This window comes from Erpetoichthys calabaricus, chromosome 11, assembly GCF_900747795.2.
Source record: "Erpetoichthys calabaricus chromosome 11, fErpCal1.3, whole genome shotgun sequence".
NCBI classification, from domain to species: Eukaryota; Metazoa; Chordata; class Cladistia; order Polypteriformes; family Polypteridae; genus Erpetoichthys; species Erpetoichthys calabaricus.
Window position 1 is genome coordinate 131,547,891 of NC_041404.2, and position 27,531 is coordinate 131,575,421.

Consider the following 27,531-nt stretch of genomic DNA (forward strand, 5'->3'; position numbering starts at 1 on the left):
TGGATGGAACATTTTTGGGGGTGGAATTATTGGCTAAAAGGCTCAGTACAATTCATGTGTAAGCAGCAGGGTTCGGAAAAATGTCACTCATGAATGAAAAAAGTTAAATTCTCTGATTTTTATCCACAAATGCTTCAAAAATAATTTTCAGACTGTCCTTCTGTGATGGTATCAGACACAGCAGTTGAAATTTATGAGGCAATACCAAAAATAAAATAAACATGACACCAATAATAATTTCTAGGAAGATAAACAACTAATACACAATTTATAATTTTGTTTCGTTATCAATCCGAATACGTTCTTGCTCTGCGCAGAAAACATCCCCACCTATCACTTGTACACTACACTGGTTCTGGTTTTCACAGCGTAATTATATTAAACTAATAATCTGAGCATGGCTTATCAGTGTGTCTATTCTATATTCTTGTCTAGTTGATGCTTACAAATAATATGTGAAAAATTATTGCTGTTTCTCTATATATGAATAAATCTATGCAAAATTTATCTTAATTTTCCTCTTTACATCATTTTAATTTTCTATTTAAATAGGCTAATATATTCAGATATGTTGGAGGGTGGGAAATTGAAGCACTGCCCCGCCCCAAGCAGCACGAACTCTAGCTATGCCACTGGACTACACTCAGATAGATGTCAGGTCAAAATTTATTGAGCTTTGACTGTGCAGCCTGAACCTGGGTGCCACTGCCCTTCTTAAAAATACTGTGAACAGCAGAAAATTAGCATGCAGTTTCCAGGCTTAAAGTGATGGCATGGATGTTACACGGACACCTTAATTGTAAGTGAAAATCTCTTGCTGAATTTCACCTGTCATTAAATTAGTTACATTGAGGTGTCCCTGTTTTCGAAGCTGGCATAAGTTACTACTTTAGGCCTTGATCTTGACTCTGCTCAATGCTGCTCTGAAGTAACAGTCTCCTTTTCTTTCCTTACGTGGTCCAAAAAAGAGATCAGTTCAAACGTGGGCTGATGATTTGCTGCATTGGTCTCTAGGTGTCTGGTCAGCTATGTGGCCCCAGGTCTACTCTGCATAAAGAATAATGAGCAACTTTGTACTGCATCTACTAGGAATCACTATGTGAAATCAGTAACTGTGCAGATTTGAAATTAATGGGCATGACTCATCGTACAGAGCGCCTTAATCATCCAGTTACAATTTTCAGCCTTGATTTATCTTTGTTTCTTCTTTGCAGAGGTGGTTTCAATTCAGCAATTCTAAATTTGTTTCTGGAAATATGTTGGACTTTACACCGAGTGTTAATATTATAATGTCATCTTCTTGCCCTTCATCTTGTATTTGTCAGGAATGGTTTTGGTTCACTACTGCTTCCCTGACCCCAGTGAAATGTCTGTCTAATACTAGCTGGGTTTCTTTTCTCTTCAAAGCTGTGGAATTAAAAAATGTCTCGATATGTTATTTTGAAGGTCAGTTTCAGAATTCCCCATAACACAATAATAAATGACAATAATGTCAATGGAGTCTGGGTGCCTATTTCCTCCATAGGAAAATAATGTTTAGTTAAGTGTTTTTGGTTTTGGTCTGCACTACCTGGCAGTAGCATTTCAGCATTTCTTCTGGATTTGGCACCATTTCTAAGAGAGCATTAAAGCAGACAGTGTGGTGTAGTAGATAAGAGCATTAAACCTGAAAGCTTGTAGCCACCAGTTCATGCCCCACCTATGTGTTACTCTGAGGAAGTCGCTTAATCTGCCAGTATTGCAAACTATAAAAAATGTATGAAAATGAATGCACTATATTCTGGTCTTGTAGCCCATCATGCATAGATGCATCATTTGCACTAATTGCAAGCTAGCAGTATGAGGTTTTCTTTGAAGGAAATGCATAAGAAAAAATGTAGTCAGAGTCAGAAAAGAGTCAAAAATATAAGATGGGTTTTTAGAATCCGTAAACTCGGATAAGCAAATGATCTAATCAGTGATATTTTAGACCTGTCACATCATTAACACGGGTCATAACCTCTGAGAGCCCAACACAAACCACACAAGAACTTCTTTAATTATAAGAAGACAAAATAATAGTGATCATAAATAACCAAGATGGCGGTGAAAATTGTACAAAATAATTTGTAACACAGGTAAATCTTGACTCAAACAAATAATGGAAGATTCAGATTCCTGGGCTTAAGGAAACCCCAAAAATGAGTGCTAAATGAATTCAAAAATTAACAATGCACACATTCATAACACCATCCAAGCATAAAACAATAATAATAAGATGAACCTTATTCTGCATAATCTTGAAAAAAGCATTGTGTACCAAAAGTGTACCAGGTTGGATGGGGAAAGTATGGGGGTGAACATAAATAAAATAAACAAATCCCTCTGAAATTCACATTAGAATGACTAAAAAAAAAGAAAACATACTGTCACCGTGAGGCATTATGCAGATGTTGGTATTAAGGCACGCCGATTGTGTTTCTTGACACACTTCTGCTGAGTAATTTGTTGGCTGAAGGTCCTCAGTGTTAGTGCCTCAGGGAGAGGATGTGCAGCATTGGCACTCAGCTTTGTTTTAATTCTCTTCTTCACTTCTACCTCCAGGGGGTCCACAGTGCATCCCATTACTGAACTTGCCTTCTTAATCAGTTTGTTGATTCAATGGGCCTCACTTGAAGTGATGTTACTGGCCCAGCACACCACGGTGTAGATTATCACACTGGCCATCACAGACGTGTAGAAGATATGAAGGATGTCACTACCCACATTATAGTAGTGTAGTCTCCTAAGAGAAAGGAGTCTGCTCTGCCCTTTCCTGTATAGTTCCTGTGTTATAAACCCAGCTCAAGCCTGTCATTGATGTGGACTCCCAAGTACTTATACCAGTGGACCACCTCTACATCCACACCTTGAATAGAAGCTCTTTGGTGCGGTAAAAATCAATAACTGGTTCCTTGGTTTTGCTGATGTTAAATTGCAGACAGTTCTTTCTGCACCAAGAAACAAAAGTCTCCACCTGACTCCTATACTCTGTCTCATCCTCCTTATCAATACATCCCATCCGAAAAGCTCTGCAAGTGACATGATGGGTATTACATTTATGTCCTGACTTTTGAGCTAAATCGAACAGTAAACCTGCTTAAGCAGCCGAAGGCCAAAACAAAAGAAAATAAAAATAAACCCAGGCTAGAGGCAAAATCAAAGTAAAAAAAAAACAATGGGCAATAAGCCGTAACCAGGCAATACAAGAAAAGAAATCACACAATATATAAATAAACGTAAGGAATTGGATAATGTGACAGTGAAAGGCTGACCTGTCATAAACAGTTGTTGATCAAGTCAAGGTCACGACCCTGTAGATCCTGCCCCTAGAGATAAGGGACGTGACCCTGACAATGGTACATAATCTTAAAGACATAAGCTACAAAGCATCTGTTTACAGCCTAAATCATGACAATTTATAGGCCAAGGCGACAGGACGGTTCCTTGTGGTGCTCCAGTGTTGCTCACATCCACATCATGGATACAGTCCTTCAGCCTCACAAACTGCAGTAACAACTCTCTCCTTCACTCTGCATCTCCCTGCGTCCTATACAAGAAAAGGAACCGGATGGAGAGAAGTCTGCCAGTGCTCCAGGTTTTCTCTGAGAAAATATATTTTGCTCAATGTCACTTTGGTTTGTTTAATTTGCTGGCGATTTTCTCTGTAAAACTTTACAGACACTGCTGCTTGTATGACTACAACAACGTTCTTACATCAAGACCTATTAGCAGTGGTTTTAGTCATACTTGTGAACATAGTATGAAGAAATTCATATTTGGGTGTCCCACCACCATGCCACTTGTTGCCACACTTGAGCATTACAATAAGCTCAAATATATTAAATGCATAGCTTGCTTTTAATTAGTAGAAAACACAAAATAGCTTACCTGATGTACTCCATTAAGTTTTGTCATTAACAGCTGACATCTTCTGCAATTTGCAGCAAAGAAACGGAACTAAGTTTTGCTCCATATTTAAACTATCAGTAAGCATTTATAAACTACTAGCCGTTCTCTGCAGCTCCACCCCATAGTAGTGAAACAAGACAAACTTTTAAAATCAATGAACAAAAAGGTATCGCTAGCTAAGCAGAGGCAAGTTACACTTCAAAACACAGAGGTAGACTGACTCCCCACTCCTGATGCCACCCCCTTTCCTCAGCCCACAGCTTCTGTCTCAGATTAGCACAAATATATCACCCCTACAAGCGAACTATGATTCTTAGCACAATCAGGAAATCAGCTGGAATGTTCAAGTAAATTCTTGAAAAAACCCCCATCTAAATCCGTTAAGTAGTTCTCTCATTCACTAGCTAAGCGGATGTAAGATACGCTCTGAGGCTGGTGAGTGAGTGAGGATGTCCCTACGGGGATGTCCCTGCGTGTCTCTCTCGGATTTGTGCAAATAAATCGTTACCGCAAGTGAACTATGATACATAGTGCAATGAGAGAAGTTACAAAATCAACCCATCAACCCATGATGACAGTGTGTTCATGTTTTTAGAAACGTTTGTCAATTTATTAAACACTAGCCGTGCCCCGCGATTCTGCCCACATATTAGTGAAACAGGACAGTGAGGAGGGCCCTGCCTGGCTCCCCACTCCTGACGTCACGATTCTCCCTCCCCTCGGCCCACAACCTCTGTCTTGGATTAGCGCGAATATATCGCTCCAGCAAGCGAACTATGATTCTTATGAGAGAAGACGCAAAATCAACTGGAATGTTCAAGCAAATTATAGAAAAAAAAAACCTGATCTAAATCTGTTAAGTAATTCTCTCGTGAAAAGCGGACAGACATACAAACAGACGTTGGATTTATATAGAGAGAGATTTCGTACCAAACAAGTCCATCCATCTATTTTCAAACATGGGCTACAGAGGCCAGAGCTTAGTGATTTGGCTCCTGCCATGCTTGTGATGCTGCTCGGACTGTATATCCACTATTTAAATAATCCACTATCTGTGTAATGTGGAGTCCTGGATGCATTCATTACCGGTTATTGTGACCGCATTCTTTCTTACATCGCTTTTTTTCATGACCTGGTTACAAATGTGGTGTACATTTAACAGAACGCTTTCAGATGCACTTTACGGACTTGGCATTTTGGAGATCAGAGAGGTCTCCCCATATTACCTTTCCTCTCTCTTCCCTTTAAAATGAGGATGATTTGTGTAATGATGCTAGATAATAAGAGCCCTGAAAGTAAGTTGGCACTGTCCATTAGATTATGCTGATGAGGAATTTAGTGGCTAGCGTAATTGCATTTTCTTTAGATATTTATTATAAGAGCTACCAGGGGGCACTTATTTGTCTTATTAGAGCTGTCTCCTGGTAACTTCATGTTGAATATACTGGGCTTTGTAAATTCATTCTTGCTACCAGGGCACTCTCTCATTCTCTTTTATTTATTTTTAAACATACCAGCCTTATGAGATCAGCTATATTGTGGAAAGAACACTTGGCCTGTTTATGACAGGACATTTGAAGGCTTAAACTTGAAAAGCTGTCTCCGTTTCACCCCGGATGTCAGTGATGTGCAGGCCAAGAATAACTGCTGAAGTGCAAAATGGTGGGACCGTGCACGGCTGAATTCAAATTAAAACTATTCTTCTACTGCTTGCTTTTCATAATTCAGCCAGAATTGATAGTGTAATCACATTCTGCATTGTTGTGTAGTTTGGTTCAGCACTGGCAAACTCCAAATCTAAATTAGTGTGTTGTGAGGTCTGCTGAAACTAAAAGTGGCTGTGCCCTACCGTCTGTGGCAGACCTTGATACATCTCATGTCACTAACTGTGTCATAAGGATCACCACGGACTCATCTCACCCCGCTCATCACTTATTCCATAAACTCCCCTCTGGTAAATGTTTCAACTAAAACTAAAACTAACAGACACCTCGATAGTTTCTTTCCAAGAGCCTTCTCAAACTAGTAACAGCCTGACTTCTTTGTGTATTCATTCATGTATTCTCTCATATACTGTATGAATGTGTGTATGCAGTATGTGTACATGTATATGTGTGCATGTGCATACGCACTACACTCACACTTTCACTTGCACATCATCATTTGCACATCTCCTTTATAATTGTACTATTCTGCAAACTTGTATGAAGTTTTTGTTTTTAACTTATGCCATTTATGTTATTTGTATGTGATGTTGTGTTCTGTTATATGCAACTCCAAATCTACGTGTACATTAAGTACTGGTGAATAAAAATGATTCTGATTCTCTGGAGAGAGACTGAGAGCACTTTCACCCATCTCTATATATATTGTAATATGACGCTATATAGCGCTCGACCCAGCACAGACTGACACAGAGGCACGTGTAAAACCACAAAGAGTTTTATTTTTCTTCAGCTGGAGGGCACGTCTTCCCCATGAACCCCCCAGCCACAACACAGTCCCAAAGCAATTCAATTCAGTCAACACACAACTCTCCACCCTGGCACCACCACTCCTCCCAGGCAACCTCATCCTCTTCCTCTCGATTCTGGCTCCTGAGTGGTGGATGCTGGACCTTTTTATAGCCCACCTGGAAGTGCTCCAGGTGCTTGATCACCTGTTGCTAATTGCACTTCCGGTTGGGGCTATAGAGATGTCCACAGAGGCTCCGGGATCCATGCAGCACCCCCTGGCGGCCACCCCAGATCCCCACAGGGTTGTGGAGAACTCCATCTCCCATGAAGCCCTGTGGGATACTGAGGCACCAACGTCACCCAGGGAGGCCGCCACCCAGGAGCCCATGGCTGCTCCCCCGGAAATTATGCAGCAGGGGCGTCCTGGCCGGGCATGGGACCCGGCCACCCGTTACAATGTATATATATATATATATATAAAATCCAACATCTGTCTGTATGTCTGTCTGCTTTTCACAGATCTGAGAGAGACGCAACAGACCCAGGGAAAGGGCCCTCCTCAATCACATGCCAGCCTCTGGGCATGAACCTTACCTAGCGAACGAGAGAACTACTTAACGGATTTAGATTGGGTTTTTTTCTAGAATTTGCTTGAACATGCTTGATTTTGCAACTTCTTTCATGGCGCTAAGAGTCATAGTTCGCTTGCTGGAGCAATATATTCACTCTAGTCCAAGAGAGAGGCTGCGGGCCAAGGCGTGATGTCAGGAGTGGGGAGTCGGTCTACCTCTGTGTTTTGGAGTGTACCTTACCTCTACTCAGCTAGCAAACGAGAGAACTACTTAACGGATTTAGATCAGGTTTTTTTCTATAATTTGCTTGAACATTCCTGTTGATTTAGTGTCTTCTCTTATCGCACTATGAATCATAGTTCACTTGCAGGAGTGATATATTCACGCTAATCCGAGACAGAGGCTGTGGGCCGAGGGGAGAGGGAAGTGTGACGTCAGGAGTAGGGAGCCGGGCGGGGACCTCCTCACTCACGCACCAGCCTCTACTTGAGTCGCTGTACCTCTGCGTTTTGTGATTGTAGCTTGTCTCAGCTTAGCTAACGATACCTGTTTGTTTATTGATTTTTAAAGTTTGTCCTGTTTCACTAGTATGCGGATGGAGCCGCGGAGGACGGCTAGTTTACAAATAAAAAAATACACATATGATGTAACATTCAGGCACATTCAGGGAGCTCTGGATATTGTGGTAAATGGCCAGCTTTCCTATTCATGAGGTTGTTTTTTGTCTAAGGTAAATGCTGTTTTATTCTCGCCGTCCATAAAAATTTACAAGACCTAAATAAGTTAAGTGACTTTCTGTTTTCTTTGCTTTCATTTTTTTACTTTTAGGTCATTTAACTTAACTGTTACAACTTCAAGCAGCGGCAGAACTGACTTAATATTAAAGGCATTTATACGAGCTGCAGACATGCACAACATTTTAGACGCCTTATTTAGGGGATCTGTTTTGAGGCTATGAGAGATTTTATGTGAACATGAATAACAGCAGTAACAGAGTGTACAACACTGTGCACACATACGATGTACAGCGGATTCAGAAAGTATTCAGACCCCTTCACTTTATGCAGATTTCATTGTATTGTGCATTTAATATTAATTGGATACATTTGGCAGTTTTGCCCATCAATCTCCACTCAATATCTCAAAGTGAAAACCTGTGTTTAGAAAGGTCTGCACATTTATTAAAATCAAAGTATTCACACTCCAAATTGTGCTCAGGTGCATCCTGCTTGCTTTAATTCTCCTTGGGATGTGTCTAGAACAACTCCGGTCCCGGTTAGGCCTCAGTGGATGCAGGATTTCATTCTAACCATCTTCTTAATTAATGAGCCATTATTGCTGCTGATTAACTTGTTTTGCCTTTGTTTTAATTGACATGACTCAGACCCTTTAGTTATTTCTTTTTCCTTAATGAGCAGCCAAACATTAATGAGGCATAAAACCAGCCGCCACGTGACCAGCTAACCTGAAAATAAAGAAACGTAAAGGTCTCGGTCATGTTGGTCTCCACAGGTCACCCAAAACATCTTGACGGTGGTCTTAGAAAAAACAGAAAATCAATAGTCTGCTGTGGCAGATTGAGAGCAGCAACAAGTCATGATATTCAATGACGGCTTTAATTAACAGCAAAAACAGGCTTCTCATTAAGAAACTGGTTGGAGTGGAATTGGCTGGAGTTTGATGTCTTCTGTTGGCTTGTCTCACATCTCATTTCTGTTTGGCTGCCATTTGTTGAAGAAACAAATCTATTCAGAGGTCTGAATCCTTAAAAACAGGGCTATTAAAATGAAGGGAAAAGGAGTTAATTAGCAGTGAAAACTACTCGCTGATTGGGAAAAGGGTTAGAATGAAAACCTGCAGCCACTGTGGCCCACCAGGACCGGAGTTGGACACCCTGATCTAGAACTTGATTGGAGACTATATGTGGCAAATCTGATTGATTGGACATTGTTTAGAAAGGCAAACACCTGTGCATAGAAGGTCCCATAATTCACAGTGCACGTCAGGATTAAAAACAATCAATGAATTCCAGGGATCTCTCTGTAGATCTTCATGATCCAATTATGGTGAGTCATAGACCAGGGCAAGGGGACAACACCATATCGAAAGCTTTGAGTGTTTCAAGGAGCCAAGCGTCCTCAATAATTATGAAATAGGAGTTTGTAGCTACCAGGACTCTTAGTAAGGTTTGCCAAACTGAGGTATTTGGTAGGAAGGGTCTTGGTCAAGGAGGTGACCAAAAACCCAATTGTCACTCTAACTGAATTTCTGAAGTTCTTTGCTGAAAAGAGAAAACTTGTCAGAAGGACATCCACCTCAGCAGCACTCCATCAGTCAGGCGTTTGTGGAAGAGTTTCTAGACCGAAGTCACTTCTCAGTAAAAGGCACATGACAGCCTGCTTGGAGGACTCTCAAAGAACTCTGAGAGCATGAGGTAAAAGATTTTCTTGTCTGATGAGATACAAATGGAAGCCTTTAGGCAGAACTCCAAGAGCTATGTCTGGCACAGACCAGACACTGCTTATCCCCTGCCTTATATCATCTCTACGATGACACGTGGTCTTGTTATGGGGGTGGCAGGGACAGGAAGACTGGTCAGAATTGAGGAAAGGATGACTGCAACCAAATATAGAGAGGTCTTTAAAGAGGACCTGCCCCAAAGTGCACCTAATCTCAGAGTGGGGCAGCAGTTCACCTTTCAGCGTGTCAATGGCCTGAAGCACACAGCCAAGATGATGGTGGAGTGGCTTCGGGACAAAATCTTTGGCTCTCCTTGAGTGACCAGGCCAAAGCCTAGACCTAAACCACATAAAACATCTGTGGAGAAACCTGAAGATGGCAGTTTACAAACACTTCTAATGGAGCTTGAGAGGATCTGCCAGGATGAATGGGATTAAACTGCCCAACTACAGGTGGGCAAAGCTTATAGAGACTTACCCCAGGAAGCCTGGAAGCTGTAATTGCTGCCAAAGGCAGTTCTGCACAGTATTGAATTAAAGATCTGAATACTTACATGAAGGAGAGATTTCAGTTTTTGATTTTTAATTAATTTGCAAACCTTTCTGAAAACATGTTGTGACTTTGTCATTAAGGGTTATTAAGAGTAGACTGATGGGCAAAAATGGCAAATGGGTCCATTTAAAATTGAATTAACAACACAATAAAGTGTGCAGAAAGTGAAGGGGTCTGAATACTTTCTATATCCACTGTGTACACATTCACCCACTTTATAAAGCTGCTTGTTTCATTTACACGGCAAAGGGAGAATCCATCATAGCCAATGCTCCCTCTAATTTTTTTTTCTGTCATTACAATAACATATAGGCTGGTGCTCACCGTATAAATGCGATTATTGAATCTGCTTTGAAGCATCAACATAGGATCGACGAGTAGTTAGTCCTCTTTAAGCTTTGATCGACTGGGAAGCACCAACAGATGAATGATGAGCAGGCAGGCAGGTTGGTCCCATGGAATTTCAACCACCATGGGTCTGTTAGCAGTAATGGACAACCAGCGGTGGCTTAGCAGCACGATAAAAGCTGCACAGCAGTTCAAAAGTGCTGAAAAAAGATGCATGGCCATGCAGCTTAGAGGGAACACTGAGCTTTCCGGTATTATCAGGTGCAAGGCAGACCCAAGAAGCATTTTGTCACAGTGCAGTTTAAAGCTACTGCTTAACCTAACATGCACTACCAGACCTGGACGCAGGGAGAACAAGCAACTTCGGCATAGGCAGTGTATAGGCCAGGTTTTGAACATAAGCCCTTGGAACTAAGAGGGTTCACTTAACTCTTAGCCACCATGCCACCCTGGATCCACAAATGTCCATGTAAATATGCAGTAGTCTATTAATTAATTCATGTAAATCTTTACAATTGTTGGCTTTAATGTCCTCAAAAAAGGAATGAAGATAATAATTTAAGAAAAGAAATGGTCATTTGGCCACTAAGGACAGGAAAGCAAAAACTCTCTCTGGGGCCTATAGATTACAAAAAAGTGCAAAGTTGATGACTTAGACCTGCTGATCTCCTGGCATCTCACTGGGCATTCTTCAACATTCTGGTCCATCACTGCTTATGCTGACTCTGATCCAACTGCTTATCAGCTTCTCTGATGTCTCGTTCTGTGAACCCAGAAAGAAGCTGGTGAAGTTGAAATTATGTATTTGTATGTGTTAGAAAACATTAAAGAACTAGGGAGGAAGCATAATCACTGAACATCATGAAGGGCATTTGATTTGGCTCATTTATAAAAATGTGGGGCGATTTCCTGAGTGAAATGTTACCTCAGAATTAGAAGGGAATCAAACTGAGAAATATTTTTAGATTATTGTATTTGTGGCAGTGCCTCCATCTTAGCTTTATTTTTGTGGCAAAGGTGAATAAATGGTTTACATATTTGAGCTGTCACCTTTGATAACTGTAGTTATGGGTGGGGCGACCATTTGACTTTCATTTATCTGAGATCAGATGATTGCTGCTAAGATATTGTTGGAGGTTTAGCTAAAAGGGTCAACAGCTGGGGAAAAATAACTAAGGAGAAAACTTTGTGTTTGCTTATGAAGTTACACCCGGAAAAATATTTTTACATTCCTCTTGAATATAGCTTAGTAAGCGAATAAAAAAAAAGTGTGAAAAAGCCTGAGAGAGTAGTTGACTGCTCACAAAATTTGAACTTACAGAGTTGCTCATTTTAGATAGTGTTTTTAATAAAAGGGAGTGTACAAGACAGAATGACGTGATGACCCACTTAAATCCATGATGGCGTAAATATGCACACCCATCTAATCACCGATTCTGCTGAAATGCATGGCTAGAGACTGGGCCAGACCCAAACTGGAAAACTGAGAGGCTTTATTGTACTGGAATTCTTTTAAAACACATTATTCTAGGAATCATATTCTAGGAATCATACTCAATGAACAAATGATTGGATTCATTGTGGTGAGTATTCAGTGCGTAGAAAACTGCAAAATCTATGACTATTTTTCTATGCAGAAATCTTTCCAGATCCTTTATTTTGGAATGGTCTTTTTAATTAAGTTTAGGTCCAGAGATAGCCATTTATTTTCACTTAACCAGTTTTTGTTGATTTGGAGGTGTGCTTAGGTCCATTGTCATGTTGGAAGGTCCTCTTGAAACAAAGCTATACATCTTTTTTAGGCAGGCACAGCCATTACCCTGGGATGTATAAGACTTAGACTGTGCCACCTTCATCACATATCCGAATGTTCACAGTGACTTCTGGCTAGATTCGGTTGATCCTCATTTTTTTCTTTGCTGCAAACATTAGTGTTGTGTGCTCCATCTCCCCAAACCCAACCTAAGCAAAGGCGGACCCAAGTTTTGCACAGCACACAGCTTTTATTTGTGTGAAACTCTTCCCGAGCAGCGTTTCCCACAGCCCAGCATAATACACAGTTTGTAGCACAAAGGCACACAGGAATGATTTCTCTTCTTCCCTCTGTCTCTGTCTTTCTTTTTGCTTCCACTCCTCCTCCAGCAAGCTTTGTCCTCCACCTCCCAACTCTGGCTCCTTTTATGCTGCACCTGGGAGTATTTCCAGTAGCCCAGAAAACACTTCTGGGTGAGGTGGAAGCTCAAAGAGGTAGGGCTGTGCAGCCCTTGTGGAACCCAAAAGGGCTGAGACACCAAAATCCAACTCCCAGCATGCCCTGTGGGAATCCGCGGTGCTGCTAGGGGGTGCTGCTATCTAGCAATCCAGGGCAGATAATGCTCTATGTCTGCTCTCTCTTGCCGGTCCCTTCTAGTTCATAGGTGACAGCTCTGGCCATCTGCCACAATATCATTATTTGTCTTTATTAAATTTGTTTTGACACCTGTGAAATTTTGATGGCACATTTAAATTGTGCTTTTAAATATTAAACTCTCATTCTCATGTCTTGTTGCATTCTAAGTACTATAAAAAGAACAGTGCAGTGAAACTACTCTCAAAATTGCATCAGCTTGTTTCTGCTGTATGGAACAATTAAAAATATGACTTCCTCTTCAAATAACATTATTAAATGTTAAAACCACATTCCTTTTTTATTTTTGCATATTGGAATCTTGTCATCTGTGCTAAAATAATGCAATTATTTCCAGGCTGCATTGACCCCATTAATAGTAGTTGGGCATCTGTTGCTAGTTTATAATGGGTAAAATATGGAAAGGTAATAATAACATAGCATTCTCAAAACCACTTAACCCAATCCATGATTTCGGAGCCTAAGAAGAAGGCAGGAAGCAGTCCTGGAAAAGGTGCCAATTCATCACAATGCCTGCTCACTAACAACCCCGGCTCCATCTTGCAATACTGTATTTCTTTATGGTAATCTTGAGCGTCTCTTTGTTGCAAAGTCAGAGAAGTCAGATTGCATTGGTTTGGACATGTGCAGAAGAGAGATGCTGGGTATATTGGGAGAAGGATGTTAGGGAGAGAGCCTAAGAGAAGGTTTATCGATGTGGTGAGAGAGGACATGTAGGTGGTGGGTGTAACAAAGTAAGATGGAGAGGACAGAAAGATATGGAAAAAGATGATCCACTGTGGCAACCCCTAGTGGGACCTGCCAAAAGAAGAAGAAGAATCTTGAGGGTCTCTTTGAAGTGTTTCATCTGTTTTGCTCGTCCATGTTTCTCTTGACTAAACACTTGTTTTGGAAGCCTGTTGTCGCAGTAATCATCGGGTAGAAGGGTCCTTTCATCAGATTGGCTGGTTCAGCACTGACTCAGCTGTGGAATGGCCAATAGGGGGAGGCAGCTTGATGGCTGAGGTCTCCAGGACTCTGAACAAATCCAAATTGTGTTGTGTGATATCATCTACGGTTGATTTCTGCTCTGTACTTGTAATATTTCTATTGCACTATTATATTGTATTGAGGATTACTTGTGTTCTGTTCTGTGAATCGTATTGTATTGCCCCTTTTTTTTTTTGACACCCACTGAACACCCAACCTACCTGGAAATGGGTCTCTCTTTGAACTGCCTTTCCCAAGGTTTCTTCCATTTTTTCCCCTACTAGGGTTTTTTTTTTGGGAGTTTTTCCTTGTCTTCTTAGAGAGTCAAGGCTGGGGGGCTGTCAGGAGGCATGTTAAAGCCCATTGCGGCATTTCTTGTGTGATTTTGGGCTATACAAAAAATAAATTGTATTGTATTGTGTGGTAAAGCCTGTTGTCTAAATCTGATGAATGACTGAGTGTTTGTGCTTCTTTGCCTGATGTTAAAGTTTTCTCGTACTTGATACCTGAAGCAGTATTAAACGTATATCTGGGATGTTCCACCTTTTGTGTTTTGTGTAAGTTTCAGTAAAGGTATGAATCAAGACTGCTATGATAAATTTTAAGCTTGAACAGCTGTTTCAATGAGTGTGTTAGATGTTGTTTTTTGACCTTAAAATGCTGTAGTCACCTACATCTGTACGTTATGTTCCATGCTATTGACCCAAGTCTTGAAGAGCCAGATGGGGTTCTTGAACAAGAACATATATCTGCTAACAACTCACTAAAACGTTTGTAGTGAATGGGGGTGAAATATGCTGCTGAAAAATCCCACAGGATTTCTTCCTAAAAATCCACCCCTAATTTCCTCCAATCTGTGTATTTAAAACATCTAGGGTCGCAGTGTCCCCTTTCTGTTCTTGTAATTAGGCAAATATGTAAAATAACCATGGAAAGTCTGGGAGAGAGAAAAAAGAAATTGAACAACAGGCTTGACACTGAGAGGAAACAGAACAATCAAATAGCTGTTACAAGGGGTGCTCTGCCCCCTGCTCGCTTCGCTCGCCTACCCCCGGCGTTGGGTATCCTGAAATACATTAGTCGAGGTCGTTCGTCTTGGAGCCATGCCCGCTTTGCTTGCGGCATTTCAGACGTGCGTTGTAGGCGCCTGCGTTCATTGATTTTATCCAGGCGGGCTCGTGTTTGTATATCCGTCAGTCGAGCTCGTTCGTTTTGAACCCGTGCCTGGTTTGCTTCCGCAGTTTCAGATGCGCGTTCTAAGAGCCTGCGTTCATTGATCTTATCCAGGTGGGCTCGTGTTTGTATCGTTGAGCTGTATTGTGTTTGCATTCGGTGTAAAGCGTTCAGCGGTTTGTACAATCCCAAGCAGCACATTATTCCTAACTTCACTCTGCAGTAGTGCCACTCATAATATGGCGGTGACGCCTGCACCTTCCGCAGTAGTGCCACTCACAATATGGCGGTGATGCCTGCGCCTTCACTCATTGTGGACCTGTGGGGCCTCCGTAGCATCTTCCATTTGAATCTGGGCTGCAGCGCAGAATCCTCTTTTTTGTGTGGCTGTGTCGGTAGTCATTAGCTATGGGCGCGTTGTTGCTTCATTTCTCATCCACGTCAGTTGAGCTCTTTCGTTTTTGGGCCGTGACTCCTTCGTGCGCGGTGGATACGACTTCTCTTGCGGTTTATGAGACATGCGCTGTACGCGCCTGTGCAGTACGTCTCATGGTCCCATCGCCGTGTACGTGCGTCCATGCCATCCAGTTTACCATTCTCGGTTAGTAATATGGATCAATTCAGGAGCTCCGTACCCGAAGCCTTATTCACCTATTTTAACTGTCATTTTCTTCTGTCGTATCACTTGATGGCATAACAGCAGCAAATGGTGTTTAGAGAACCTTTGCGGTCTATATATACATAGAGTGATTCCCAAAATAGTTACAGTGCCAACCGGGCAAACCTCTTATAATTTCAAACAAAACAAAAAAAACTAATTTAACAGGCATACCATGGCACTGGCCTATAGCCTCTTATTGCCCTCTAACGGTGTTTTCTGAGTATCGCTGGTCTGCAGTCATTCCTGACAGTTGGGCTCTTAAGTCCAAATGAGTTGCCACCTTCCAGGGACGTCCCCCTTTCATAATGGCTGGAACAGAAGGGGCGGTGCTTCTCTGGCTCTGTATCCCTGAAGGAGCGGTTTCTCTGCACTGTGAGGGGAAAAAGGAGACAAGACTGTTAGCAACAGCACCCTCTCTCATCCTGGGGTGGTATGACATACCTTAGGTGAGCCCGGACAGTGACATACAGTATATGTGTGTGCATTGTCATCAGTTGAGTGAAGGGCAGGACACAAAAGAAACATTGCAGTGCCAGCTGGGTCACCGTGTTTACCTGCAAAGTAAAAGAACTGAAAATAACAGGCGCCTGATAGCACAGTGTGTTTACAAAAGCAATCTTTTAGCCATTGGCTTGAAATTGATAGGCTGTAGAAAGCCGGCCAGTCACAGGGTTGGAGCTCCATAACGTGGATAACTCACCCACCTTTCGAGAGCACCTCGCTATCATAGGTCCTGGATCTGAAGGAGCGGAGTCCATTGTTCTCAGTGGGCATCTTCTCTGAGCTGTGGGTGATAAGAGGGATAAGAGAGTTAGTGATCAGGCCCCCTGGTGTCCCGGGGTGGTAATGCTAAACTCAGATGTGCCTGGAAGGTGATCCTCGGAAGTCTAGCCGTGACAGTATATACATATAAAGCAAGTTAAAATGCTGCAACTTCATATTGACATGGCATTTCCATTTAGACGTTAAGTGTTTACTTCCTTTAGTTATTCACTTAGACACGCACTGATCAGGTTGGAAACTTTGTATCCTCTTCTATGGGTCTGCTTGAGTTGTATAAGTGTCTTTAAGCACATTTATTGTTTCAGGTGTACTTAGGATTGAAAATGACACATCCTGTGGTTCTTCTTTAACATCTCACTTAAAGCAAATTCTTTTCACCTTATTTAAATTGGTTGTGATGGCACACAGTGTAGTCCATCCATCCATCCTCCTAGCTCGCTTATCCAGGGCATGGTCATGGGGTAGCTGGAACCTATCCAAGCAATCACTGGTTGCAAGACAGGGACAACACCTGGACGGGGTGCCAGTCACACTGTTTGATCATAATGTGTATCTTTTCATGGACATAGCTGCCATTTCTTTCATCCTCATATCAACTGCAGCATTAGTGCTGTAACTGAAGGTGACAAACACCAAATACATCCGGCAATGGTGCATCATTCACCTTCACCACCAGCCCAGTGATGTCTTTGAATAGTTTTACAGAAATAGGCTTTTTCTTTGCAACAGGTTGTGTTTACACATGTAAAGCGTTCTCCACACACATGACACACATTTATATGTTTCACAGGATCTTTTTAGGAGATTTTTCAGCCATAGCAGGTTTATCCATCATGACCGTAGCCTTGCTGTCTTTCAGACCAACAAGCACACTCTTGGTTTTAGCTGTTTAAATCCCCGCCCCTACTGTGAGCTCCGCCTTCAGGAGGCGTTGACTTGGTGTTACAGATTTCAAACTGAGCAAACCGTTTAATTGTCGCCACCCACTTTTAAGCTTAATTCACTCGTGCTTGCCTCCAGTCCTTTGTTTGAGACTATAATGAATGAAAATAAACAAGGATTTTGCATTGAAGAGTACTAAAGGCCAAGCAAACATGAAAAGTAAACAAAACGTCAATTGCTAAATAAGCCATGAAAGCTGCAAAGACAGTTCAGTCTACTGGCCATATTTTGTGCTTCTGTTGCTTTAGCCAACAGAGTATAATAACTTGGTTTTCAAATAATGTCTGTGTCACAGCACCGTGTGATGTGCAAAAAAAGAAAAAAAATGACCTTCCCTCATGTGTCTTGATTTGCTGGTCACAGAACTAAAACCATCAAATGCAATATAAAATAATAAGGAACAGTTTTGCTTTGTGTTCCTTTTATTTTAGTCTCTGCTCTGCTGTTACTAAGTGAACGAATCTCAACATTTTTGAATATTCCATGAATCATTCAGTCATTTCCATTTCAAACTGATGACTCATGGAATCACATAACACACTGATCTTTATTCTCCAGTGGCCTCCTTTTTTTTTCCACTTCACCACATTTTTTTTTTCTTCGATAAGTGTGTGAATATTCAACTCCTGCCTGGTGTTAGCTTTCTGACCACCGGCTCTGGACGAATGTGATCGATGGCCACAAATTTCTTTCCATGAAATGCGAGCTGCTGTGTGGCATCCTTGCCAAGTACCTCCAGGATCTCCAGCTACTGACCAAGACGATTCCATTTGGCTGCAGTATGCTAACTGCCACCTGCATAGTTCTGTTTCTTCCTCTCTGTATAATGCCTTTGATGGCTGCCCACAGTCTGCACCTTTACAATAAAACAATAGGGTGACTCAGTAATCTGAAAGCCTTTTTATGTTTTTTATTCATTTCTAATATTAATCAACAGCACTAGAATTCTTCCATATTATTTTGCAGATTTTCCATTTCATTTTCCCGGTTTGTCATATGTTACAGAATTGAAGTCAGGCCAGGGATGTTTATCCCATGGGTTTTAGATTGTCGCAAAAAAAGCTTTAGTCCGCAATTCACATTTCATAAGCACGTCTGTCTTTGTTATTGCTTTTTAATACTTAAAGATCTTGCTTTTTATCGGTTCAGCAAAGAAAAGTTGAAAAGCTTGGTCTTTCAAAAAACAAATGTACCAGAGACGTCTACATCATCCTTTTGTTTGTTACAATGCATAATTAAATTAAAATATATCTGAAGTCTAACACTTTTATAAAATTTCCTAACTTTGCAAGACGGTGTGAACACATTTAGGTTCTCAAGTAAAATAAAAAATGTTTCATATGGAAGCTGCTGAAGCTTTTATAACAATAATTATAATTTTTTTTTTATCTAATACCTATGCACTATCATGTATAATTATTATTTACAGAAGTGTTTTCCTGTGTTTGAGTCTCTCACACATTCTCCCCTGGTCTGTTTTGGCTTTGCTCCCACATATTAAATGTCAGTTACAGTGTGGGTTTGTGGGGGCCCTTTGTCGGACCCTGTCCGGTTGATTCCTCTTCAGTGTTTCCAAGATTAACTCTAATATTGGTCGACTCGTGAACAGTTTGTTCTTTTTGGCTGACTCTTTTCAGTGAATCATATGAATTGATTCACAAGCACCAACAATTGAATTAAGTAGAGCTCAGTAGGATGGTGTGTCCTGTGTGGTGTCAACAGCGTCTCATGCTGGTAGATGTTTAAAGTGCAAGTGAATGAGTCTCTACTCACTTCAGGTATGAGCCTTTTGAGTCCAGTTTCAGCAAACAAAAATTCTGTCACTGATAATTCCATCATTCATCCTACAAGTACAATACAGTAACAACACATTTAGATTAGAATTCTCTTTGTTTTTGTTATTGAGATTTTATTTTAAACTGAATATATAAACAATATTAAAATAATATGTTTATGTCCCTTTGTGTGTATTCAACAAATTAGTCACACAAAACTGAATTTATAAATATATTATTTTGATTTCTTTCAGTTATTTCCTTTCAATTTCACTGTGCACACTTTTTTTACAGCTCATTGACTGTACTGTGCATGCATCATTACCCGAGGACCAGTTGTGCAATTGTCATTCGTATGAGTCGGGAACAAATTACCTGAGAAGCTCTTGTATGATTGTAATTCTTTCGATTTGTAAACAAATCATTACTTGAGAAAGAGTTGTATGATTTTCATTCATTACATTTGTGAATGAATCATTACCTGAGAACTAGTTGTACAAGTCTCGATTATTTGATTTGTGAACTTAGTCATGACCCACAAACGAGTCACACAATTTTAATTCACTTCTGATTTTGTAACATAATGTCTTATTTATATTATGAATTTTAAAATAGTATGTCATCATTTTTTGTGAACTGAATCAGCAAAATGTCATATGACTTATAATATATGATAAATATATAATTAATATATATATGTATCTACTCTATGCATCATTATCTGATTCTTTTGAGTGCAGACTGAATCATTACCCAAGAACCAGTTATGTGATTCTCATTCATTGGATTAAAAAACAAATTATCTGAGAAGCTGTATATGATTGTCATTTTTTACATCTGTGAGTGAATCATTACCCGAGAACCAGTTGTGAGATTCTTATTCATAAGTGAACAAATTAGTTGAGAGGCTATTGTATGATTTTCATTCATTTGATTTATGAACGAATCATTACCCGAGAACTAGTTGCACAATTCTCAATCATTTGATTTGTGCGCTGAGTCATGACCCACAAATGGGTCACACAATTCTCATTCACTTCTGATTCTGTAATGTAATGTCTTATTTATATTATGAATTTGAATATATTATTTCATCATTTTTTGTGAACTGAAGCAGCAAAATGTCGTATGACTTATGTATACTAATTATATATTTAACATATATTATATGTAACTACTATATGCGTATTATTCGATTCTTTTGAGTTCAGACTGAATCAATATCCAAGAACCAGTTATGCTATTCTCATTCATTTGATTAAAAGGTAAATGACCTGAGAAGCTCGTATATGATTGTCATTCTTTACACACAATTCTCATTCACTTCTGATTCTGTAACTTAATATCTTATTTATTTTATGAATTTTGAAATAGTATACCGGTATTTTTTGTGTACTGAAAGCAGCAGGATGTTGCATGACTTATAATATATGTTAAATATATAATTAGTACACATATGTATCTACTATATGCATCGTTATCTGATTCTTTTGTATCATTCTTATGTATCATTACCAAAGAATTAGTTGTGTGGTTCTCATTCATTTGATTCAAAAACAAATTACTTGGAAAGCTCTCATATTATTGTCACTCTTTACATTTATGAACAAATCATTACCCAAGAACTAGTTACACAATTCTCGATCATTTGATTTGTGCACTAAGTCATGACCCTCAAACAGGTCACACAATTCTCATTGCCTTCTGATTCTTTAACATAATGTCTTATTTTAATTGTGCATTTTAAAATAGCATGTCGTCATTCTTTGTGTACGGAAAGAGGACAGTGTCATATGAATTATAATATATGTTAAATATTTAATTAACATATATACATATGTACTGTATGCATCATTATCTGATTCTTTTGAGTTCAGACTGAATCAATACCTGAGAACCAATTGTGTGATTCTCATTCATTTGATCCATCCATCCATCCATCCATCCATCCATCCATCCATCCATCCATCCTCTTCCGCTTATCCAAGGTCGGGTCGCGGGGGCAGCAGCTTGAGCAGAGATGCCCAGACTTCCCTCTCCCCGGCCACTTCTTCTAGCTCTTCCGGGAGAATCCCGAGGCGTTCCCAGGCCAGCCGGGAGACATAGTCCCTCCAGCGTCTCCTGGGTCTTCCCCGGGGCCTCCTCCCGGTTGGACGTGCCCAGAACACCTCACCAGGGAGGCGTCCAGGAGGCATCCTGATCAGATGCCCGAGCCACCTCATCTGACTCCTCTCGATGCGGAGGAGCAGCGGCTCTACTCTGAGCCCCTCCCGGATGACTGAGCTTCTCACCCTATCTTTAAGGGAGAGCCCAGACACCCTGCGGAGGAAACTCATTTCAGCAGCTTGTATTCGCGATCTCGTTCTTTCGGTCACTACCCATAGCTCATGACCATAGGTGAGGGTAGGAACATAGATCGACCGGTAAATTGAGAGCTTTGCCTTATGGCTCAGCTCCTTTTTTACCATGACAGACCGATGCAGAGCCCGCATCACTGCGGACGCCGCACCGATCCGCCTGTCGATCTCACGCTCCATTCTTCCCTCATTCGTGAACAAGACCCCAAGATACTTGAACTCCTCCACTTGAGGCAGGATCTCGCTCCCAACCCTGAGAGGGCACTCCACCCTTTTCCGGCTGAGGACCATGGTCTCGGATTTGGAGGTGCTGATTCCCATCCCAGCCGCTTCACACTCAGCTGCGAACCGATCCATTCATTTGATTCAAAAACAAATTACCCAAGAAGCCTTTGTAAGATTTTCACTCTTTTGATTGTGTACGAATCATTTCCTGAGAGCTAGTTGTATGATTGTAGTTCATTTGATCCGTGAACTGAGTCGTTATCCACCAACAGGTCACACAATTCTCATTCATTTGTAATTTTGTAACATAATGTCTTGTCTTATATTAATTATGCAATTAAAATAGTATATTGTCATTCTTTGTTTACTGAAACAGGAAAATGTCATATGAATTATAATTTATATAATGTTTATAAACTAATATACGTACATATCTACTATATAATAAAACACTAAGGTCAGTGGGTCCAGTCTGTCTGAGCAATCTGATTGGTCAGTTTGGCTTTGGTGTTATTGGTCAGTTTGGCTCTGATGACACAACGAAAGAGGAAGAGTGAGTGTGAGACACCCAAAGAAGAGTAAAGGCACACGCTGTGAGAGTCACCTTCAAAGACAGCACACATAAAACCAGATAAGAGGTGAGAAAGGCGCCTTAGAAATAATGACAGAGTATGAGGAGCAGGCTTTACGGTAATGCGCTCGAAAAGGGAGAGCCAGTGAAAAGACGTTCAGACACACAAATACAGAGGAATGGTGCTAAAGGTACACGTAGAGCAAGAGATAGCAAATATTTTTAAAATATTCTGTTAACGAAAGGAACAGGTTATTGAAAAGTAACATGGAAGGTGGAAAGGTAGCATGGTTATTACATGTATAAATTCTTATCTTACTCAGCCTTTTAGTACAGTTCCTAGGAGTGACAGTTGATAAACATGGAAACTGAGCGGTATCTTTGGTGTTGTTTTGTACTTATTAACTGAATTGACTGCTACCTTGTGACTCACTCCTTCAATATTCATCGTGTTTGCTCCCTTAAACAAAATTGCTGATGGATGTAGACTTCTGAACTAACACATTATGTGAGTTTGTGTGAGATGTGTAAGTCAGTGACTTGCACTCCAAAGACGAGGCCAGAGGCAGCCTTAGGGGTGTGTGGGGCCTAGGGCTGACCAACCCCACGTGGGGCTGGTTACATCAAATGCTGTTACCGGTATGTGTGGGGTGTATAAACTTGCGCACAAATTTAATAAAAATAATGTTAACATACACCAGATTTTCTCATTACAATATTCAGCTAAATTTTTGCAAGATAACACGTGGACTTTATCAAAATATAATCTATTAAAAAAAGTGCAATTCGTAATTCATGACAATACCACGACACTGCGAAATGCGATGCGGTGTCATGCGGAAATTAGCAGGGCCTCTTCTAGAAAAGTACCCAAATTGAAAATATGCTCTGAGTCTCAATATGCAGGATGTCATACTCATAACTCACATTGATGTCATGTCAGCCAGTTATCATTAGCGATAAATGTTTTTGTACATTAACATTTGGACTATGGAATGTTTTCAAAGACATATGTACGGAATTTGACCTTGAAGAGGGATTTTTAAAAGGGTTCCCCTTAGAAGCATCTCAAATAAAGTATATATACACTGGAGAATATAATTTGACAAATCCTCTAAAGGGACACGCGGATCTCAAAATTGGGGCCCCCTTAGGCACAGGGCCTGGGGTTGTCACTCACTTGCTACCCCCAAATGCCGCTCTTGGATGAGGCTGAGGCTCAGCACTTTAGCAAAACCAGCTTTAATCAACTCAAAGCAGGAACAGCAAAGTTATTTATTGTAGCGGGATCTACCATTCTACTATAAACAGACACAGCATACAGGCAGGGCCGGGGCCAGGTCAGTGGCCAAATAAAAATGTTCCCTGCATCACCTATTGGGCAACCGGCACTTTGTGTGTGGCAGCGGTCAGCTTCTAGTTGTTTCTGTGGCGCTGCGAATCTATAATTGCCTCAGCGCTTCTGCGTGTCGTCCCATTGGGGAGGATCTCAAAAGGTCTCACACCCCACCCCCCTTAGTTTTGCCCACACCGGTGTGGGCAAAGCAACCATCCAAGCGGGGCTCAGCCAGGCGTGAGAGAACGTCAGTATTGATATGTGCAGCCCTGGGAAAGTAGCGAATATCAAAAGCAATTGCCTGTAAAGTAATAAACCAGCGAGTGAGCCGGGTATTTGTATTCTACATGTAGAGCCACTGGAGTAGGGCATGGTCAGTCACTAGGGTATCTGTGGGCTTCGTTTTTGTGCACTGGTTTACAATCTCAGGTATACCCTGGCTTTTGCTGAGCAAGAAGCTATTTTGGACAGTAAATGGCAGTGTGATGCTCCTTTTCACAGCAGTTTGCCAGGCTCATTTCACCTCAAACACTGACAGTTTTCTTTACTAACTGCAGCCACAGGAGGCCCATTTTCGGCTGAACCCTGTTTGCTCTCTGTTGGATTCCAGAATGCTTGCTGGCAGTCGTACTGAGGATGCAGACACCAAAAAAGGGACATTTCTATGCCAGTTTAATACTCTCAGCACTGCAAAGTCTGTCCCTGCAGTCTAGTGTATTGGTGCTTCTCCATGCTGCTTTTTGCCATGTGTCCTTTTCTAGTCTTCCATTACCTGACACTGCACTCTATTATTATTTCTTTTATGCTACAGTAATTGCTTGCATTTTATTTACTTTGCATTCTGTGTAACTGTCGTCTTATGGTAATGGCTACTGTCTGATGTCTTCTACAATTTCCCTGCACCTGGACATGTCTTCATTTGTTCCTTCGTTCTTACTTGTGTTTGACTGTTACATTGTATTGGATGTCTTTAGCATGCCTCGGTATCCTTCTGAAGCGTGTGTCACAATCTACATTTATTAGAATCTACATTTATACTAATACAATGTACATTATATATTTATCAGAATTTACATTTATACTAATACAAGGTACATTATACATTTATCAGAATTTACATTTATACTAATACAAAGTACAATCTACATTTATCAGAATTTACATTTATACTAATACAAAGTACAATCTACATTTATCAGAATTTATATTTATACTAATACAAGGTACATTATACATTTATCAGAATTTACATTTATACTAATACAAAGTACAATCTACATTTATCAGAATTTACATTTATACTAATACAAAGTACATTATACATTTATCAGAATTTACATTTATACTAATACAAAGTACAATATACATTTTTTTCAGAATCTACATTTATACTAATACAATGTACATTATACATTTATCAGAATTTACATTTATACTAATACAATGTACATTATATATTTATCAGAATTTACATTTATACTAATACAAGGTACATTATACATTTATCAGAATTTACATTTATATTAATACAAAGTACAATCTACATTTATCAGAATTTACATTTATACTAATACAAGGTACATTATACATTTATCAGAATTTACATTTATACTAATACAATGTACATTATATATTTATCAGAATTTACATTTATACTAATACAAGGTTCATTATACATTTATCAGAATTTACATTTATACTAATACAAAGTACAATATACATTTTTTTCAGAATCTACATTTATACTAATACAATGAACATTATACATTTATCAGAATCTACATTTATACTCATATCACAGTTTTTCCGCTTTGGCTAACTATTTTCTTATATGTTCACTTTTCTGTGCCATACTTCTCAATCAAAGGGAGCAAGTTCATGGCTGAAGGTGTTGGAAGATTCCAGCTGGACAGATGGTCAGTATTTTCCACTGTCTGTGATGACGTGATATAAGTGCTTATCCAAAATGCAGATGTTCCCCTCAATCAGGACTTCCAATCAATTCAATGTCAATGAATGCCATAAAATAGCTTTTGGGATAATAAGTTGAACGTTTCTCAAATGTAAAATCCCTAAATACAGTAAATTCAGACAGTTTTCAGGTCCCTTTACTTTTTGCACATTTTCTTGTGTTGCAGATTTAGTTTTAAATTGATTAATTTTCCATTTTAGTCAGTTAACACTCAATAATCCATAATGACAAAGAGAAAACATGTTTTCAGAAACATTTGCAAATTTATTAAAATTCAAAAACTGAAATCTCTCATTCATATAAGTACTGAGACATTTCATTAAGTATTTTACAGAAACATCTTTGGCTGCAATTAACAGCTTCAAGTCTTCTTGGGTAAGTCCCTACAAGCTTTTCATACCTGGATTTAGGCAGTGTATCCCATTCTTCCTGGCAGATCCTCTCAAACACCTTTAGACTGAACGGGAAGCATTAGTAAACTGCCATCTTCAGGTCTCTCCACACATAATCTCTGGGATTTAAATCTGGGCTTTGGCAGGGCCACTCAAGGACAATTTAGTGACTTGTCCCAAAGCCATTCCAGCATGGTCTTGGCTGTATGCTTCAGCTCATTGTCGTTCTGAAAGGTGAACCATCTCCCTAGTTTGGGGTCATGTGTACTCAGCAGCAGAGCTTCTCTGTGTCTAGCTGCATTCATTCTTCCTTCAGTTCTGGACCCATCTTCCATTCCTTGCCACTGAGAAACACCACTATAGCATGATGGCGTCAATTCAATGCTTCCCCATTGGGGTGGTATTAAGTAGGTGATGGCAATATCTAGTCGTTTCCAGACAAAATCCTTGGAGTTCTGTCCAAAGAGTTCAATTTTGTTTCATCAGACCCAAGAATCTTTTACTGCATGCTCTCCAAGTCCTTCAAACCCCATTTTGCAAACTCCATATCTCCAAACTGTCATATGCCTTTTGCTCAAGAGTGGCTCTCATCTAGAAGCTCTACCATTTACATTTAGTTATATGGCTGACACCTTTATCCAAGGCAGCTTACAACATTTATGATACAATTGTTGACATTTTTTTTGGTGCTCCAGTTAGCCCACAGGCAGGTCAAGTGACTTGCTCAGGCTCACACAGCGGCAGTAGTCGAATCTGAACCCACAACCTTGGGGTTTGAAGTCCAAAGCCTTAACCACTACACCACACTGCCTGAGGTGACAATTCACCATATAGGAGTGCCCATTTTAATTGTCCCATTGGAGAGTAGTTAAGGTTGAACGTATGTCATTCACACCATTTCCAGATATTTCATGTGTGCATATTAGTTTGAATGTAATATGAGTGATCTTAGTCTGTACTGGCATCCAGTCCAAGTTTGGATGCTGCCTCACTCTCGACGCTGCTGTGATAGGCTTTGGCACCTTGTAGCCATCTTCGGAATGGGTGAGTTCAGAAATTAGGATTAATTATAAAAGTAAAACTATTTTAAAGCAACTATTGAAACATTCCAGATGAAGTCCTCAGCAGGAACCCATTATCCGTATTCCACTGTCGGCACAGGGATATTTAATGTTTGTAGATATGATGGGCAAAATAGAAAAGAAAAACTAATAAAGTTCACCGCTCTGCATTTTTTAAAATTTTTTGACATCCCCTTTCAAGTTTTATTATCACACGGCCCATTAGACACCCCATTTCTGAAGAAAGTTCATCACAAATGTATAAATAGGTAAATATGCATCTGACTGAATTTAATGGAGTGTGACATTTTCTTGTTCAGTGTGTGAATGTAGTTTGGAAAAACTGATTGCTGTCAGGAAAGCAGCAGTTTTATGTACAGTAATGGCTCTTAGAACTGTGACCGGTTTTAAGTGGAGAGGTACAACTGCTGATAATAATGGCAGGTGCTGTCAAATCAAAGGCCTTTTAGCCCTTGTTTTGCAATCTTCTGTCAAGATTATATCACAGAGTATAAATAGCAGTACAGCTGTTTCTGTTTCCCACGGTTGGAATGAAAAGCCCACTTGACAAGACTTGTGTTTTTTTTCC

At 40.2% G+C, this 27,531-nt stretch overlaps 1 protein-coding gene across 2 annotated transcripts in view; it reads left to right on the plus strand.

The window, feature by feature from the left end:
• The window catches only part of elfn1a (extracellular leucine-rich repeat and fibronectin type III domain containing 1a), an 848,877-nt gene that overhangs the window by 204,129 nt on the left and 617,217 nt on the right, over positions 1-27,531 (plus strand). The gene's annotated exons all lie outside the window — the stretch shown is intronic.